General features: G+C 50.0%; 1 long non-coding RNA gene across 1 annotated transcript in view; it reads right to left on the reverse strand.

The window, feature by feature from the left end:
• LOC308632395 overlaps positions 1–3,449 on the reverse strand; it is an 86,788-nt gene extending 83,339 nt beyond the window's left edge. Inside the window, exon 1 of the long non-coding RNA XR_014018526.1 lies at positions 3,270–3,449. This is a non-coding gene — a long non-coding RNA (uncharacterized lncRNA). The remainder of the gene's footprint in view (positions 1–3,269) is intronic.
• Between the last annotated feature and the right edge of the window lie 14,248 nt (positions 3,450–17,697).

Raw genomic sequence — 17,697 nt, forward strand, 5'->3', positions numbered from 1 at the left:
TGCTCAACTGTGCCCTCAGCTCCCAGGCTCCCACCCACCCGCCTGGCTTTCAGGGTGCCCCCATCAAGCCGCCTCTTGCTACATAAACCAGCCTTTGTGTGTGTGTGTCCCTGGAGGAGAATGAGCTGGGGGAGGGGAAGAGGATCCGTTTGTCAAAATAGACCTGAATGCTTTTAAGGGCCTGCAGTTGGATGAGTAAATATTTTCCCTTTCAGATGAAAGGTGCAATCATCGCTGTTTTTTAATTACTTTAATTAGAAAAGATTGCCTTAATCTTTTACTTATCTGTACTATTGTGGGAACTGCCAGAAAATGAAGTGCAGGGAAAACAGGTGGAGTTTGACCTTTGCTCTAAGCATCTTGAATTTCTTCTAGGCTGGTAATTAAGAAGAATCAGGGGAAGTTCCTTGCAGAATCTAGGAAATGCAAACACACAGAGAATCATAGATACGAGGGCATGCTGGCCCTTGCTTTCACACACACACACACACACACACACACACACACACACACAGGCACTTTCTCACACAAATATGTGTGCATGAATGGAAGGAGACAGGGACCCTGATATGGTAAACCAGAAAGTTACAATTTTGAGAACAGCGTTCCTGCTCCCAGCCCTAAGAGGTGGCTTAATGAGTTTCCCAGGGTGGCCTAAAATGATTAATTAAGGAGACAGCCCCTTACCCCCTCCCCAAACAACGGAAACCATAACCGTCTGTTTGGGGAGGGTGCGGCATGGCCCCTGACTCCAGGGGCCGTTGAGGACGTGGTGTAAGAGCCAGGAGCTCCAGATAAGGAACGATAGCAACGGCCTGTAACGGCCACCAAGACACCCTACCCAGGCTCTGACTGGCTGCCCTGGGCCTGGGGAACAGCCTCCCTCTGCTCCTGGCTTGTACCCTCCCCACCCCGTGTCTCAGCAAGAGGACCCTCAGCAAGATGGCGGAGCAGGAAAGGTTGTCTCTGGCCTTCCTTCCTCTAGGGGACCTACCCATGTCCATTTCTACCACGCACCATTCCTGGGTTCATTGTGGGCACTGGGAAGGAGTCGTAGAGTTGGCCTGGGTGTCTAGACCCATAGGCATGAGCATGAATGGAGGGGAGAGAGGAAAGTGTAGGGGGCCCCTCTGGGGCTTCCAAGGTACCCATGTTAGGGGACCTGCTCAGTCAGACCCAAAGATTTTTCCAGCTTCCAGGGTGCTAGCGCCCAGCATTGACTACCTCCTGTTACAGCAACACGTGTCGAATGCCTCCAATGAGGAAGACACAGTAGATGAGCAGTGGGGATCCAGATTCACTGCTCTGGGTGCCTGGCTTCCAGCCCATTCTTCTGCAAGAGCAGAGCTAGGTGCTTAGAGAAGCTTCCTCCAAGGTCACCTGTTTTCCAGAGACACCTTAGTTTTCTGCATCTGTAACCAGGACCGGCTGCTTCCCAGAACACTATGGATGTTTCTCTTGGAAGGGAGTCGGCAGGGGTGCTGAGCACTAGATCCTCTTTCCCACAGACAGGACCTGGCCTTCCTGGCCACCAGACAGTCAGGCCCCCTAGAGACAGGGACAAGAGCAGGAACACCAGCTGGGGGTCCGCCGACTGTCCCAGACCTTATAAACAGGCCTTGGGAAGACAGGGGCTGGAAAGCAGGCCCAGTCCATCAGCCTAGAGGGATAGGAGGTCAAGGTTGGAAGAAGGTGGAGCCACCAACAGTGTTTTCCTGTCTAAAGTAATCCAGGTGCTTGGGCGGGGTTCCCCAACTAGTGTTTATGGCATCTGCAGCACATCCAGAATCGTCTGACTCTACGTGTGCCTTTCTTTTTTTTTTTTTTTCTTTTTAAGAGAGAGTGAGAGAGGAGAGAGAGAGAGAGAGAGAGAGAGAGAGAGAGAGAGAGAGAGAGAGAGAGAATTTCCAATATTTATTTTTTAGTTCTCGGCGGACACAACATCTTTGTTGGTATGTGGTGCTGAGGATCGAACCCCGGCTGCACGCATGCCAGGCGAGCGCGCTACCGCTTGAGCCACATCCCCAGCCCCACGTGTGCCTTTCTTTACAAGTGTGTGTCTGTGTGCATGTTCCATCTGTGTGTCTGATAGTGCCTGCGGGTGTCCGTCTCTGTTTCATATGTAGCCCTCCAAAACAAAAAAAAACTCCAGCCTTAAAAAAACACTCTCTAAATTAAACCTGCTGAAAATGCTTTAACAACCGTTTTTTTCCCCTGTCCCTGGCACAGGCACGAACACCAGCGGGTCTTCACGGTCAATTTAGGAAGCTTGGGAAAATATTGCTCGTAATTAAAATCTAGAAGGGCTTCAATTAGGGCAGTGTTCGCCCTGCCAGGCCTGGTCCCAGATCCCACTCAGCAGCATTCCTGTCCTGGATGGAAAAGGCCTTTGATTCTCACCAAATGTTCAGTGGCCATACTGAAATGGGCCCTGGCCCTGCCAGCTGCTCGGGGCACAGGCTGGCCTGAGCCCCAAAGCTTGCGACCAGATACTTGGGCTTTGTGGACTCAGGCCGGGCTCTCTCTACCTCCTGACTTCCCAGCCACTCCGTGACCCTGAGTTCCCTTGTGGAGGAGGCAGAGCTCTGGGAAAGATGGCTGTCTCCAGCACCATGCCTGTCACACTGGGTTAAAGGTCAAAGGTTAGGCCTACCAGAGGATGAGGCAGCTGTGGCCAGCGTTGGAGGAAGGGTGGCATTGAGGGTGCAGCAAGTGGCCTCCAGTGCCCCTTCTTACTCACAGGGGCTGCCTCAGGAAAGGAAGCCTAAGAGCTCCAGACCCCGGAGTATACCAGGCCTGGCGGAGAGGGGTCAGGGATAGCACACACCTGTGACCTCTGTGCCCCCTGCAGGTTGAAGAGGCACAGCTCAGCTAACTGGACCAGGCCCAGGTGCCATGTTCCTGCAGGTAGGGATGACACAGCCAGGGACAGAAGCAAAGAGCAGAGGGTGCTGCCTCCTCCTCGAAACAAAGGCTCAGGCAGGTGCTCACCAGGGTAGGTGGGAAAGAGAAGTGCTGAGTCAGCCCCGGAGATGCCCTCCCCAGGACCCAGGCACACCACCCACCTGCAGGCACTTTGGCAAGTACAGTTACACTAAGTCACACAGATATTTACCCAAGTTCTCTCTCTCTCTCTCTCTCTCTCTCTCTCTCTCTCTCTCTCTCTCTCTCTCTCACACACACACACACACACACACACACTCACACACACACTGGGTCCAACAACAGGCCTTCAGTGTCTCAGGTCCCAGCTACCCACAAAAACTCACATTCTTCCACCAGCTCATAGTTATAGACACGACTGCAGTCAGACCCAGAGATCCTGCCACAAAGATCTGCAGGCCCCTCAGGATCACGCTGCCTTTGGGGATTCTCCATCCTTAGCCACTCCCAGCCCATCTAAGAGTGAGGAAAGAAACAGCAAGCGGGGTCAAGCCCAGAATGCCTTGCCACACTCTGCAAACATGGGCCATAGAGTCAGGGACACCTCAGGAAGAGAACATCGAGGAGACCCCTGAGTCTCTGCAGAGGTCCATTGAAGGGCCTGGCCCCAGTAGCAGGGGAATGGCAGGGGAAGGGTTACAGGCCAACTAGAAAAACAATTACTAACGGGAAAGGCAGCGCATTCCAGCCCTGCTTAGCTGGGCCGCCAGGGCCAGGGCCGTGGGTGGTTCTTGGATTATGCATTTCCTTGAAAACAAAAAGGCGAGTTCAGGGCAGTTCAGCTGTGCCCTGAATCTCACTCTAGGGCCTTTGTCTCCAGCCCCCTCAAAGCCCCGCGTGCCTGCACACACGCACACACAGTCCCAGAGGCCTGGCCAAATGTCCACTGGGAAAGCGAGAACATGAATACCTCAAAAAGCCTATCAGCAAAGTAAGGCCAGGACGGGAAGAAGAATCAAGAAGACCAGAGAATGGGGAAGGGAGTCTGGGCCTGGAGAATTCAAACAGCCTGCAAGTCTCCCCTCTTCATGTGAGGCCATGGAGAAATTTTCCCTTCTCTCACCAAGGCTGAATGGAGCTCCCTCTCTGTTCCAGGCACTGGGCCAGGCCTAGGACTTACCCTTGAGGGCTCACTGACGGGAGGACCTTTCTTCTGGGTATGAGCTTCCACCCTCTCAGGTCCCAACATACTTGTCCTTCCATGAAAAGCTGGCCTCTGCTCTGATTATTGTATTCATACTAAAGTGTAGCTGGCTGATAAGGGTTAAAGGAGCCCCTGCCACAGTGACTTGCTTTATAGGAGGATGAAGATGTTGGTGCCTGTGGAAGAATGGGACGGAGCGACCATCTTGCTATAAACATGAGAACAGAATTAAATAGCCTCTGAGTCTGACCAGACCTGTTCTTCTCATTAGCTAGGGTGTCACTGACCCCCACCCCCACCCAAGCCTTGTGAGTAGACCAGGGAAGCATCATGGTTCCTATCACAAATGAGGGAACTGAGGCCTAAAAAGAGACTGAAGACCTTGCTCAAACCATTTCACAGGCCACCTCCTCTCTAGAACTCTCTTTCTCACCTCAGCTCTGAATGGCTGGTCCATGCCCATCTTTCAAGTCTCAGCTTAGACACCACCACCCCCAGGGCCCCTTTGTAACCACCTGACCGCAGCAGGCTTCCCCTCGAAGCATCCCTGTTCTTTCCCTCTGGGTGTCTGTTGGTCTTGTATATATCTATGTAATACCTGTCTTCCCTACAAAGTGTGAACTCTGGAAGGTAAGGCCCTGCCTCTGTTTGGTTCACTACGTATCCCCAGCCCCGGGGAAAGTGCAAGCACACAGTAGGCCCTGAATAAATATTTGTGGAATGAATAAAGGACTAAATGGCCCTGTTGGGGTGGAGGTGGAACCAGGTCTAGAGCCCAGGCTCCTGATGTCTGGGCCCTCGCTCAGATCTGCGGCTGCTCTCCTTCATCATTCTCCTTCCATGACAGAGGCGAGGAGGGTGCCCAGTGCCTCTCCATCCCAGCCTGGGCTGGAGCTGAACAGCCCAAACTTAAAAAAAAAAATGCAAAAACAAAAAGCACATTCCACAACTGGGCCATGTATTGATTCTGCAAGGACCAGATGCCTGGTAGACAGATTGCTGGGCCAGAGGGGCTGGTGGATGAGTGCCATTTACACGCGTCCCCTTGCACCTTTGTTCCATGGATATTTCCCAGGCACCAAACTGGGTTCTTAGATAGGGCACCTGCCCTCCTCAGGGGGCCAGGGATGCACAAGTTCACTGGGCCTGGATTGGAAGGTTCTGGCAGAGGAGGGGACAAAGAAAGGGAAGGAGGAGGAATGGGGTCAGGTCACAGAAGGCAAGATCTGCTGGTCCAAGAAATCAGAACTTCATAGAGTGGACAGTGGAGTCCTTTAAGAGGGAGAGGACATTAACAAACTCTCATTTTAGAAAGCTCACTCCTCTACGTGGAAACATGCAGAAAGGGCCACAGGAAGTAAGACTGAACAAGTTAGGAAGCCATGGCTACCACCCAGAGCTGGTGGCTTGGACTTGGAGCTTCAGATGGAGGTGAGGGGAACAGGTGGAAAGACATTTGGGAGGCAGTGGGAGAGGCTTGTGACATAGTGACATGAAAGGACAAAGGCAAGGCCGTTGTCAAGGATGGATCCCCAAATTCTGGTCTGCTCAGCTGAGTGGAGGGTGGTGGGCAGGAATCCAGGAAGAGAGGATGATATATTGGCCTTGGTCCTACATCACTTTGGCTATTAGGAATGTGGGTCTGGGGAGGAAGGGCTGGGCTCGAGTTCTGGAGTAGTCTACACTCAGGCATCAGTGTGCTGGGGGCAAGAGGCAGGGAGACAGAGCAGAGAATGACATGAAGGGCCCCCTCCAAATCCAATCTTAGCATGCTCCAAGATCCACTGCTTCTTCCCACCCCATGCCCACGTGTCAGAGAGTACTCAGCAAAGGCTGGCAGAAGAAGGAGCTTGGAATCTGTGACAAACCTTGGAGGTGACAGGGTAAGATGGGTGATGGGCCTTGGATATGGGATGTAAAGGTGCAGAGGTGGGACAGGCCTCCCCAGCCCAGCCACATCCTGAGCTTGGGGGCCCACTAAGAGACCTAGGAACAAAGGCTGGTGGCTTAGGGATAACCCTTGCAATGGGGACAGACCCCAGTACACTCTAACACAGCAGCCACGTGCTATTACAGGGCACCCGACCCCAGATGCCTGCCTGGTCCAACCAAAGGAGCTGGGCTCCAGTCTTGTTTCATTCCACTGTGGGGTCTCCAGGGGCTGAGTACTGAGGTGACAGGGAAAACACATGTCCAGAAATAGGAACCTCAAGCTGGGCATTGGTTCCTACTTCCTTTCATTCCTTGGGTGTTGCAGAGACTTTTCCTCTTTGTATTTTGCAGGCCACACACTAACGTGTCCAGCCAAGGTGGCTGTGGTCCTCTAGTATCTGTCGCCAACTTTTGACCACTCTCCTGAGGCACTCAACAGGAGTCAGGAGAAAGTCTTGGACTCTCGCTTGCTTCCTGCCCCCTTTCCCACCCAGACCCCAGTACATCCCCCCTTTTCATTATCCCCCCACTCCAGCCCAGGCTGTCCCCAGAATTCCTTGAAGAAGTTCCAAGGACAGAGCTGTGAAGAATCCACAGGACCAGCAGATGTGGCTGGCTCCCTTGGCTCTCCTAACATCAGCCACATTGCCAGTGGCCAGCTACTAGTGGTCCTTTCGGTCTCACAAGACTGTGCCAGCCAACCTTAAGTGCCAGCAAGATGGCCCCATCCCCTTTGAGACCCTTGCCCTCCTCCTGCCCATCTCACCATCATTTCTGTTTCTGTGGTACCTTCCCTTTGCCTCCCTCTTCAGACTGGACAACCATGTGTATATGGGATGAGGGAGTGACCCAACCCTCAGTGCTGACCAGTGAGACTGCCCATCGAGGTGGAAGTCATTGCAATAATTAACAGGCGGTTGCCACTGGTGGGGGTGGCAGGGTCGGGAGGCACACGGCACAGAGTTGCCTAAAGGGCCAGAGGCTGAGCCCGCGAGGGCCAGGGGCTGAGCCCGCGAGGCACAGGAGAAAGGCCAGTGCTTCACAAGCTTTTCTTGGGGCTTGGAACAGCCCCTTGTCCTGAAGCATTGCAGGCCCAGGCCTCAGCATGTTCTTTGGTGCAGAAGAGGTTCAGGGGGTCCCAGGAGAAGTGGAGGTCTCATCCCACAAACAGGTCTAGACGGAGTGGTAGGGTTCACATAGACAGCCCAGGGGCCTGCAAGTCCTACCCTCCCTTCCAGGGCACCCTTCCCTACATGCACCTCACCCAGGACTCAACCTCAGCCAATGAGGTCTGGGGGGAGGCAGGGCCTTAAGGGCCTAAAGAAGAAAAACCGGAAGGGCTGGGAGGGAGAACCAGCTGACCCCATCTTGCTTCCTCCAGAGCTGCTCTGTCCTCAGCCCAGGCCTCCAGGTGTGGTCTGGAAGTGTCTCCATGGGTAGCAGAGCCCAAGTGTCAGAACTCCCCACTGGCCACCCAAGGGCCTCCTCCCATGGGTGGAAGAAAGCACAGGCGGCCCTCAGTCAGAGGATCACTGGACAATGCAGCACCTACACCTCTGGGTCCCCAGTGCCTGACAGCTGGGTTCCACCCCTAGGCAGGGCCTTGGTCCAGGGCAGAGGCAGAGGGAGTGCAGGAAACTCAAAGTTTCTTTGCAGTGAGATAAAGTGAAGTGGTGTGTGGCAACAACTTTCCCCCTGGCCTTGCTGGTGGGTCTTTGGTCTTCCTGCTTTGGGCCTTGGTAAAATGAGGACTTGGGATGAGTTCTGTGGTTTCCACAGTCTGCTCTGAGAGGCCAAACCTTCTTCTGGAGACCAGAGCCATGGCATATCTCATTAGATATGCACTTGCCTTCGTGCGTAAGATCTCATTTGCACGACAGGCCAACAGCTGAGCGATATTTGGTCACCTCTAGCCAGGGGAGGCCTGTGTTCTTCTTGGCCTTCAGGGTGGGACAGCAGCATGTCCACTGCTAGGGAGAGAGGACAGGCTCAGGAAGGAGGACCCAAGGAACTCACCCCTCAGACTTTGGGTGGAGTCCAGGCCTGGACACACAAATACATCTGACCAGGATGTGATGGGACAAGGCTGGCGGTTCCCTGGGCTCAGGACGGGTCCAGTACATCCAGAGGAGAATGTGCCTGTGTGTTCTCACACACCTCGCAGCCCTCCTCCCTGAAGGCCCCTGCTAGAGGAGCCGCCACCCCTCTCCCTCTGAGCCCTGCCCGCTCCCATGGACCTCCTCTGGGGACTCTTCAAGGTGACCTAGCAGAGCTCTGTCTGGAGATGAGGATAATGTCTCTGTTTTTCAAATATTTGGAGCTTTGCTAAAGACCAACACATTTTTTTAACGTGTGTATAATTTGAGGGCAATTTGATCCATATGTTTCTGATTCCCTTGCACTTAAATCATCAAAATATTGATTTTAAGAGCCATTTGATGTCTAAGGAACCTTTTTAATAAGCTTTTAAAGCTCTTTAAACCCAGAGCCTGGAGCCGGTGCCAGGGCCCTGGCTGTCCATTCGCCCGCCACACCCCACTCCCTCCCCTGGGTCAGGATTATTTGGAGCTAAGCCTCCTTCCTTCTGCAGGCCCCACCTCTGCCTGGCCTCCCTGACTACCCAGCTGACTACCCAGGGGTCCTAGCAGCTGACTACTCTGCTATCCTGGGGTGGGGTGGAGCTGCCCTCTTTGGTTTTCATTTTTTGGAGGGAGGGAGTTTTTTTGTTGTTGTTTTTGGCACCAGAGATTGAACTCTGGGGGTACTTGACCCCTGAGCCACATCCCCAGCCAGATCCCCAGCCCTGTTTTGCATTTTATTTAGAGACAGGGTGCACTGAGTTGCTTGGCACCTTACTTTTGCAGAGGATGGCTTTGAACTTGTGATCCTCCTGATTCAGTCTCCCGCCTCTGGGATTGCAGGCATGCACCACGACATCTGGCACAATATTTACCTTTTTTTCTTTGGTGGTGCTGGGGATTGAACCCAGGGCCTTGTGCATGCAAGGCAAACACTCTACCAACTGAGCTATATTCCCAGCCCACGATTTTTACTTTTAAAGGCAGGCTACATAATACTCTTATAGTTATAGGCTATGATTTACTTAACCAACTTCTACCAAGGGCCATTTAGGTCATCTCCCATTGCACACCTTAAGCACATTTCTGGTTATTTCCTTGGGATAGATTCCTAGAAGTGAAAATACTGCATCAAAGAGGGTGCACACCTTTAAGCCTCTTTAGCACAAGTTGCCATCACATTCTTCTGAAAGATCATACCAACTTACATTTCCACAGCAGCACCTCTTCCCAGGCTCTTAGTGAACTGCACATCATTCTCTGTGTGTGTGTGTGTGTGTGTGTGTGTGTGTGTGTGTGTGTACGCAGTTCTGGGGATTGAACCCAGAGCCTTGCACATGTGAGACAAGCACTCTACCAACTGATCTATATCCCCAGCCCCCACATCATTCTTACTCAAAGAAGGCGCTCTGTGTGAGCATGTCGATGCTCTCTAGCACAATAGGGAAGGAGATTCTGGGTTTGGATTCCAGTCCTGCTATTTACGAAATGGGAAATTTCTTCTTCTGTCCATGCCTCAGTTCCCTCATCTATCATTTGGGGATAATAGTACCACCTTACCCCAAAAGTGTATCATGGAGATGAAATGAGATCATCTACATAAATTGCTTGGAAATCTCATGATGCAGAATCTGTGCTCAATAAATGATGGCTGATGTTTCCTTTACACTTTTCCTGTGAGTCAGAATGCTTATCCCCCTTCCCCTCCCCTGTTCATCCCACCTCCTCTTGCCCACACCTCAGGGTTCTGCCTCACCTCGCTTCCTCTTACACTTCTGACAGCATCCAATCCTTCCATAAACTTCCTGCAAGTGCAGATTCTATCCCCCACCCCACTAAGATGTCAGCTCCAGGAGGGCAGAGCCGGGGCTTATCTAATCCCCAGAGCCTACGCCAGTGCCTGGCAGGCTGTGAACAGTCTATCTGTATGTGTTGAATTGAACAGAAATGAATGGAGTGGGCTGCATTTGCTTGGGATGACTTTGGGTCCATAATTTCCAAGAATTCTCTTTACCCACGAAGGATAGACTCTTTACCCTTGAGGACAAACTGAAGAATGTACTAAGACTCAAAAGATGAATCCTCAAAATGAGCCCTGAAATTTAGAGACCGTGGTGTCACTGGTGATACCTCCATGACTACTCTCATGGACAATTTGTTTTGGTAGAAAAGTCCCTCTGCAGCGATTCTCACGAGCCTGTGCTTATTTTGTCATTTACCTTGGATCTGTCCTTTCACTTTCAGATACATTTTCCTTATGTTTTCAACCAGAAGAGACAGTGTCCCTCCCTTGATGGCTCTGGGCTAGACCCTGGGCTTGGAGGCTTGGGGAACCCTGGAGAACAGCCCTGACTCTGCAGGTGACTGGAAGTGCCCTCTGGAGAAGCCCATCACAGGACACCCCACAGGGGTCTGGAGTTTGGTGTAGTCATCATTCACAGCCTTAAGGTCCCATTTAGAAGCTCTCCAGGGCCTGGACCCCGGGTAGGAAGGAAGGCCTCAGGCTCTAGACAGGGTCTGAATCTCAGGAAACCAATCAGAGAGGGCCCCTCAGTTCTCTCACCCAGTCCCCACCGTCTCAGTCCCGGACTTACCAGTTCTGCCCCAAAAGTCCCATTGCAATTCATACCAATAGAACTGAATCCCCAAATCACTACCATTGTGCAAGCCTGGGGCTGGGGAGTGTGGCCGACAGGCCTCTGACTAGATTGTCACTCAGGTTCAGAGTAAGAAGCTCTCTGAGCACCAGGGAGCAATCCTCACCCAGTGCATCCCATTCCTCACTCATAAATCACCTGACACTTTTACTTGTGGTTCATTATGGAAGGGACACTGTTACAACCTAAGCGTTCCTGGGTACAAGTCTGTATGTGTGTGGATGTGTGTATGCATGTGTTTGCTTGTGTGCACACACACACATGTAAGTTTGTGTCTGTGCTTGCAAATTTAGATTGAAGTTCCTGGAGTGCAAAGGTCATGGGGTGAGTTCCCCTGAGTCTCCCGCAGATCTTACTCAGGACTAGGCACAAAGCTGATATTCAATAAATGAATGAATGAATGAACGAACGAACGAACAGCACATACTCTAAGCCCCTCACCCCCATCAGGCTACCCTCTGGGAAGAGGGTTAGACTGGGAACCTGTAGCTGTGCATTTGCGATATTGTCGGATCCACAGGACGAGGGCGGGCTCACCCCCCTCCCTTCCTCAGTGTTCAAAGCTGTACTTGAAGGAATCAGGACTGGATGACAAAGGCTCTTTCTGACTCAGGACACATACTGAGCTCCCCATTGCCAGCGCCGCTAAGTCCCTGCAGACACAGAACTCATCAGATTGGCCAAGGCACCTGATCCAGCCGGGGTGGGTGGACTTGTGCTCCCCTGCTTTGAGGGGCTCGGGGCTATTTTGTCAGAATTCTCCAGGAACAGAGAAAAAGCTCAGCGGCTTTTGCTAAAGCCCAGTGGGCAGGTCTCTCTGAGGACAGGGATTAAGTTTGTCTCTGTTGTTCCCTCCAGTCAGGGCTGCAGTCTGGGAACCGGCTTGGGCATCTCTGGGGTTTATCCTCCCCTGTGTGTTTCCATTACCTTTGGGTCACCCCTGCCCCCTTTTTAGACGTCCCTTTGGAGTGTCTTTGCAGGCCCAAAGAACAAAGCGAATTTGGATCCAGACTGATTCTAAGTGAATTTCTTCTTCCTTCAACAATCGCGAACGGGAAAGCAGAGAGACCCTCTTGACTCCCAGGCTTGAGCACCTCTGCCAGACCCTCGCACCAGACCCAATACACCATTCCCACCAGCTAGGAGAGGGCCCCGGCTTCCCTGCCTGCTGGCCCTGGAGATTTTCAGGCTCTGATGGAGCTGAGGGTGATGGGTTTGTGGATTGACCCTCAGAGGATTATCTGGATTTAGAAGGGTCACTTGAGGGTCAGCAAGTCTGGGAGGACCAAGCCTAATTCCACACAGAAGAGGTAGCAGAGGGGTCCTGAGCCCTTCACTCTCGGAACTGTTTGTCTGCCAGGGAAAGAAGTCTGAGGCCTCTCAACAGGGTCTTGCTCTGCACCCCAAGAACTCTGCTCTGGGCTCTGTGGTCTCACTTCTTTTGAACTCTGCATAGTAAGGGGAATATGAACTCCATTGAAAACAATGATGCTTTTGAGTAATTTATGTGATTATATATACATATATTTTTTTTCCCTCCAAGTTTTAGGAATCCTAATGTTCCAAACCAGGGTTAACACTATAATGTTTCTGCCAGAACAATCTTTTATTTTTAAAAATGACATGTTGAAACCAGGCATGGTGACACTCGCCTATAATCACGGTAACTCGGAAGACTGAGACAGGAGAACTGCAACTCAGTGAGACCTTGTCTCAAAGTAAAAAAATAAAAAGAACTGGGGATGTAGTCCAGTGGTAAAGTGTCCCTGGGTTCAATCCCAGTACGCTCCCCCCACATACACCAAAAAAAAAAAAAAAAAATTCATTGGAGCTTTGAGGTTGTTCAGGGATGGACTGGGGGATGTCAGTAACGACACTAGCATATGGCATGAATCCTTCGCACTATTTGGCTATACTTGCTTCTAGCAGCAGAGTCTAGGATCAGAGACGATATGCCTCCATACTTGGGTAGGCCTGTTACCGACTCGAAGGACAGAACTGATGAATTCTCAAAGGAGTTGAACTTACTGCTGCTAAGGCCAAGGGCAGGCTTCAAACCAGGAAAATGCAAATTCCCTTTGTTCTTTCTAGGTCATTAGTAGATTGGGAGATGAGTGGACAGAAGACATTTTGAGTAAATTATCCATGTCTGGCAGAGGTCATCAGTGGCCATCTCAGAAAAATGACACCTATCAGTAGCATCATAGATTGGGAATTCCTTTAGAAAAAACACAATGTTGAGTAGTTTAGTTGATTGATTGATTGATTGACAGTCTTTAACAAAGAAAGTCTTCAGGAAATCTGAAAACACACTTGCAAGCAAAACTCAGAGGACACATCCATGTTTCATCACAGAGTACAATTATATAAAATTCATTCAGAGGTTTTCAAGTAGGCCTCGAGGTCTTGGTTCCCATCCCTGCCCCGACCTTGACTGTTCACCCAGATGATGTTGGCAGGTGAGGGACAGCCCAGAGCCAGGTTCTGTAAACTACAGCCCACAGGCCAACTCTGACCCGGGCTTTCTGTGGTAAATAAGGTGTGTTGGACTCCATTGTCTTCGCCACTCTTACACCTGACAGCGGAGTCAGGTAGTCAGCAACAGAGACGTGCTACGCAGCCTGAAATACTGATGATCTGGCCCTTCATGGGAAAAGTTTGTTACCCCCTGGTCTAAGGTACCTTCAAGATGAACCATTTTGGTCATGTTAAACGTAACCCCCAAAGTGGCCACTGCAATTCCAGACTATTCCTGGAGGAGAGGTGGACTTGGACTCAGATGACCCCAGGCAAGTTGATAAGTCAGCCAAATGTTTTGCTTCTGTCCTTGTGTCTTGGGCTTCCAACCAGAGGATATTTCTCCCCAACTGCCGTCCTCAGCAAAATGGTGTTTGGATATTTTTGTGTCCCAAATCCACTCTCTGGGACACTAAGTCAGGATGGAGGAAAAAAATCAAGCTTGTTACATTTTGGTACTCCAGGATAAATTTCATCTTCTGAAGGCCACCAGCCTAGTGAGGACTTAATTCTGTCAGTCCTTGGGGCTGGTTTTGACCATGAACTTCTTGGCGCTCCTCCATTGACAATTCTCTGACCATTCCTCTTCCCCCGGGGTTCGTGATAAAACAGAAGACAAAGATGAGGGTAGATGAGTCACATCCAAACCATGGAAAGCCCTTGCTTGACAGAGAGCTGCTGTGCTGGATATAAAATATGACTTTTACTAACTTACTGTAGCAACAAAAAAAAAAACTCAGATTTTATTTATTTATTTATTTGTTTGGGGGTGTAGGAATAGAACCCAGAATCTGTGCATGCTAGGCAAGTGCTCTACCACTGAGCTCTGCCCCCAACCCCCACATTTTTTATATAGCATCTTTTTAGGAGAAATGAGTACTTTTTATTTCATTTTATGTGTTGGGTTCTGAGGATCTTAGATCAGGATATGAGAAGAAAGACAAGAACTTAGGCTGGTAACTTTTAATTTTATTTATAGTCATGGAGATTGAACCCAGAGGCATTTTACCACTGAGTCATATCCCCAGCCCTTATTTTTTTTTTTTTTTTGAGACAGGGTCTCACTAAATCACTAAATTGCTGAGGCTGATCCTGTACTTGGGATCCTCCTGCCTCAGCCTTCCAAGCTGCTAGAATTACAGACATGCACTACTGTGCTCAGTTCAGACTGAAAATTTCTTAAGGCAAGGGTAGAAGTCTGAGAGATAAGTTTCTAAGCATAAAAAGGAAGTCTTGCGGTGGCACATGCCTGTAATCCCGGGAATTTGGGAGGCTGAGGCAGGAGGATTACAGATTCAAGGCCAGCCTTAGGAACTTAGTGAGACCCTGTCTCAAAATAAAATTGTAAAAAAAAAAAAAAAAAAAAAAAAGGGCTGGGCATATATTTCAAAGGTAAAGCACTTACCTAGCATCAAGTGCAAGGTCCTGAGTTCAATCCCTAATACCAGAATAATAACAATAATATAGTAATAGAAGCTATCATTTATTGGGCCTGCAGCTACAGATGACCCTTTCTGTGTCCTATGCTACAACAATGTTCACATCTCATCTCATTTAAATTGCACAAGAATCCTGTAGAGTTGGCATCACTCTTTCCATTTGACAGAGGTGAAAATTAAGGTACTTGTCCCAAATGTGGCAACTAGTAAGTGCTAGAACCAAGGACAGCTCTTTCCCCACGCTGTGCCCAGGGAATCCCCCTGCCTCCCTGCTGGTGGGACTAGTCATCACCGCAGTGCTGGCCCCCAGGTACTCACTCCTCTTCTGCTTGGCCATGAAGCAGCTGATCTGTGCCTCCAAAACCTTCCCAAGCTCAGAAACCACACACCTTCTCAGAAGGCCTCTGCCCGTTTCTCTGTCAGGGTAGTTCAATTTAAAAGATAAAGCTATAGCAATGATCAATAAATACATGAAAGGGTGCTCAGTTTTATTAGTCAATCAGGAAACACAAATGGAAATTAAGCCATAATGAGATACCATTATATACCTACTCAACAAAAGAGTTAAAAACACTGATAATACCAAGTGTTGGCAAGAAGACAGAGCAACTTGATGGGAGTGGAAATTAATACTACTCCTTTGAAAACGTTCGCCCCTACCCACTAAAACTAAATAGACACCTTCCTGTTGCCCATAGATTCCACTCCCAATATACATTCAACAGGACTTTACATGTTCAAAATGCTTATAGCTGCGTCATAGGTAAAAACGAGTTTTTCAAAATACCCATCAAAGTAAAATAGATAAATTGAAGTATAGTCATAAAGTAGAATACTATGCAGCATAACAATAAGAACCCCAGCTTACATGATGACGTGGATAATCCTCACCAGTATAATTTTGAACAAAGAATTCACACACGTGAGTACATAGTATATAGTTCCATCTGTAAGTACCCAAACAGCCCAAATTGTTTTGCTCAGGATGATGGTCAGCCCTGGCAAGGGGGATATAAGGACTACAAATGGTCAAGAAGAGAATTGCTGGGGTTCTGGTAACGTGCTGTTTCTCTTACTGGGTTTTAGACACGGGAGTGTCCCCTTTAGGAAAATTAATTGAGCTGTATTCTTATCATTTGTGCCTATTCTGAAAATTAAAATTTTAAAATATTAAGGCACGCAGTCCTTCCTTTCCATCCCATCCCATCCCATCCCTTCCTGATAAAGTCCATTTTCAAGGAAAAGGAGTTCCAAATCCAGAGGGGCTGTGTCCACAGAGCCACAATCATCAGACCCTAGGATAGAGGTCCCCAGAGTCTGAATTCCCTCATCCAGACACACACACACACACACACACACACACACACACACACACACTTGCTCTGCGACACACACCTATCTTGCATCATGAAGATGACAGTTTCAGAGACAGACAGACCCCAGCTCTGCTCCTAACCTACTGTGGGATGTTGGCAAGTCACTTAATCTTGCCAAGCCCCTGTCCCTTATCTTCAAACAAAAGGAAGGTGCATGCTGTTGGCTCCTTACCCCAATACCATTCCTTCCCACCCTTCACTTCCCACTGTGGCTCAGCATCCATCCTGGAGAGTGAAGTGGGAAGCATGGTGGCCTCCCAGCCGCCCCTGGGCGAGAACACGAGGGCATTGGTGTTCCTGGTGACACTGCTGTGCCAAGCCTGGAACTGCAACCTCAGATAAGAGACTCCTTGGCTGGTCTCTCTAAACGGGCTTGAGGGATTGGGCTTCTCAACACCCCCACTAGGACTGAGAGGGGAGAAGCTGCCTCCAGGCTGCAGGGGAGGATAAGGATTCAGGCATGTGGGGTCCACCGGGAGCTGTTCAGGAGAGCTTCCTTAGGATGTTTGCAACAAGTGGGTGTTTTTTTTTCTGCTTGTTTTTGTTTTATTAGTGCCTAAGAGTCCCAGATACCTCACTGTGTGCTGGGGACATCATGGTGGGCAAGACAGGATGCCCATCTTGGCAGAACTGACCATTAGTGGCCACAGCAGTTCAATATTGACATTGGACTTTTTAAATCACTGCAAGAATATTCCCAAGTCAGTGTTTTGAAATCCATCAATCTTCCAAGGGCCCTGGCTGGAGGTTGCCAGAGATGGGAGGTTTGGAAAGAAGATGTGAACACTTATAGAGCATCTTTGACGTGCAAGACATGGGCATGTAAACACGCGGGTGTGTTCTGAGGTGGCTGATACTCAACAAATGCTCGATTTAAGTAGCACAACTCGTCGTGCTGAGGGAACCCAGGGAAGGTCCAGAGCAGGAGAGTCAGCTTCGGGGATGAGGTGACCCTAAAGGTGGTGGGGTCCACCAGGTAGAGAAGATGGGAGATGTCACATGAGAACAAGTCAAGGGCACCACCCAAAAGGGGCAGAACACAGAGGACAAATCAGGCCAGAGAGGTGGTTTGTTGCCCGTCCTGGAAGGACCTGAAATATGGGGCCCGGGCATTTTGACCACATCCTATGAACAAAGGGAGATTTCTGACAGAGGAGTAGTGTGACATGTGACAGAGCAGGTGCTGTGGAGAGACCTCTTTGGCATCTGTGGGGCTGGGGGTGATGGAGGGAAGGCAGCAAATAGAGGCCCACCTGGCCCCAGAGCACTCAGAGCCAGGTCACACCCTCTGGGCTCATTCCTGTCTCAGTTGCCCTGCTGAGCTGGGCTGGCCAAGCCCACCACAAAAGATCCCCCTTTCCCTCCCAGGACCTATTTCCCACCCTCTCTCTCTCTCTCTTTTTTTTTTTTTTTTTTTTGGGCAAATCTCACTTTAATTGCAAAAGCCTTCATTTACAGCACATTCAACAATAAACAAGCAGGAGAGCCGGTTTTTGAACATATGAACATATAAAAGTCCTTTGCCATTCAGGTAGTAGAGACTGCTTAACATTTCTAAAGGACGACTGGGCAGACTCAGAAGTTCACAGTAGTAGGATGGACCTCAGAGGG

Source organism: Spermophilus citellus, assembly GCF_964194105.1.
Source record: "Spermophilus citellus genome assembly, chromosome: 13".
Classification (NCBI taxonomy): Eukaryota; Metazoa; Chordata; class Mammalia; order Rodentia; family Sciuridae; genus Spermophilus; species Spermophilus citellus.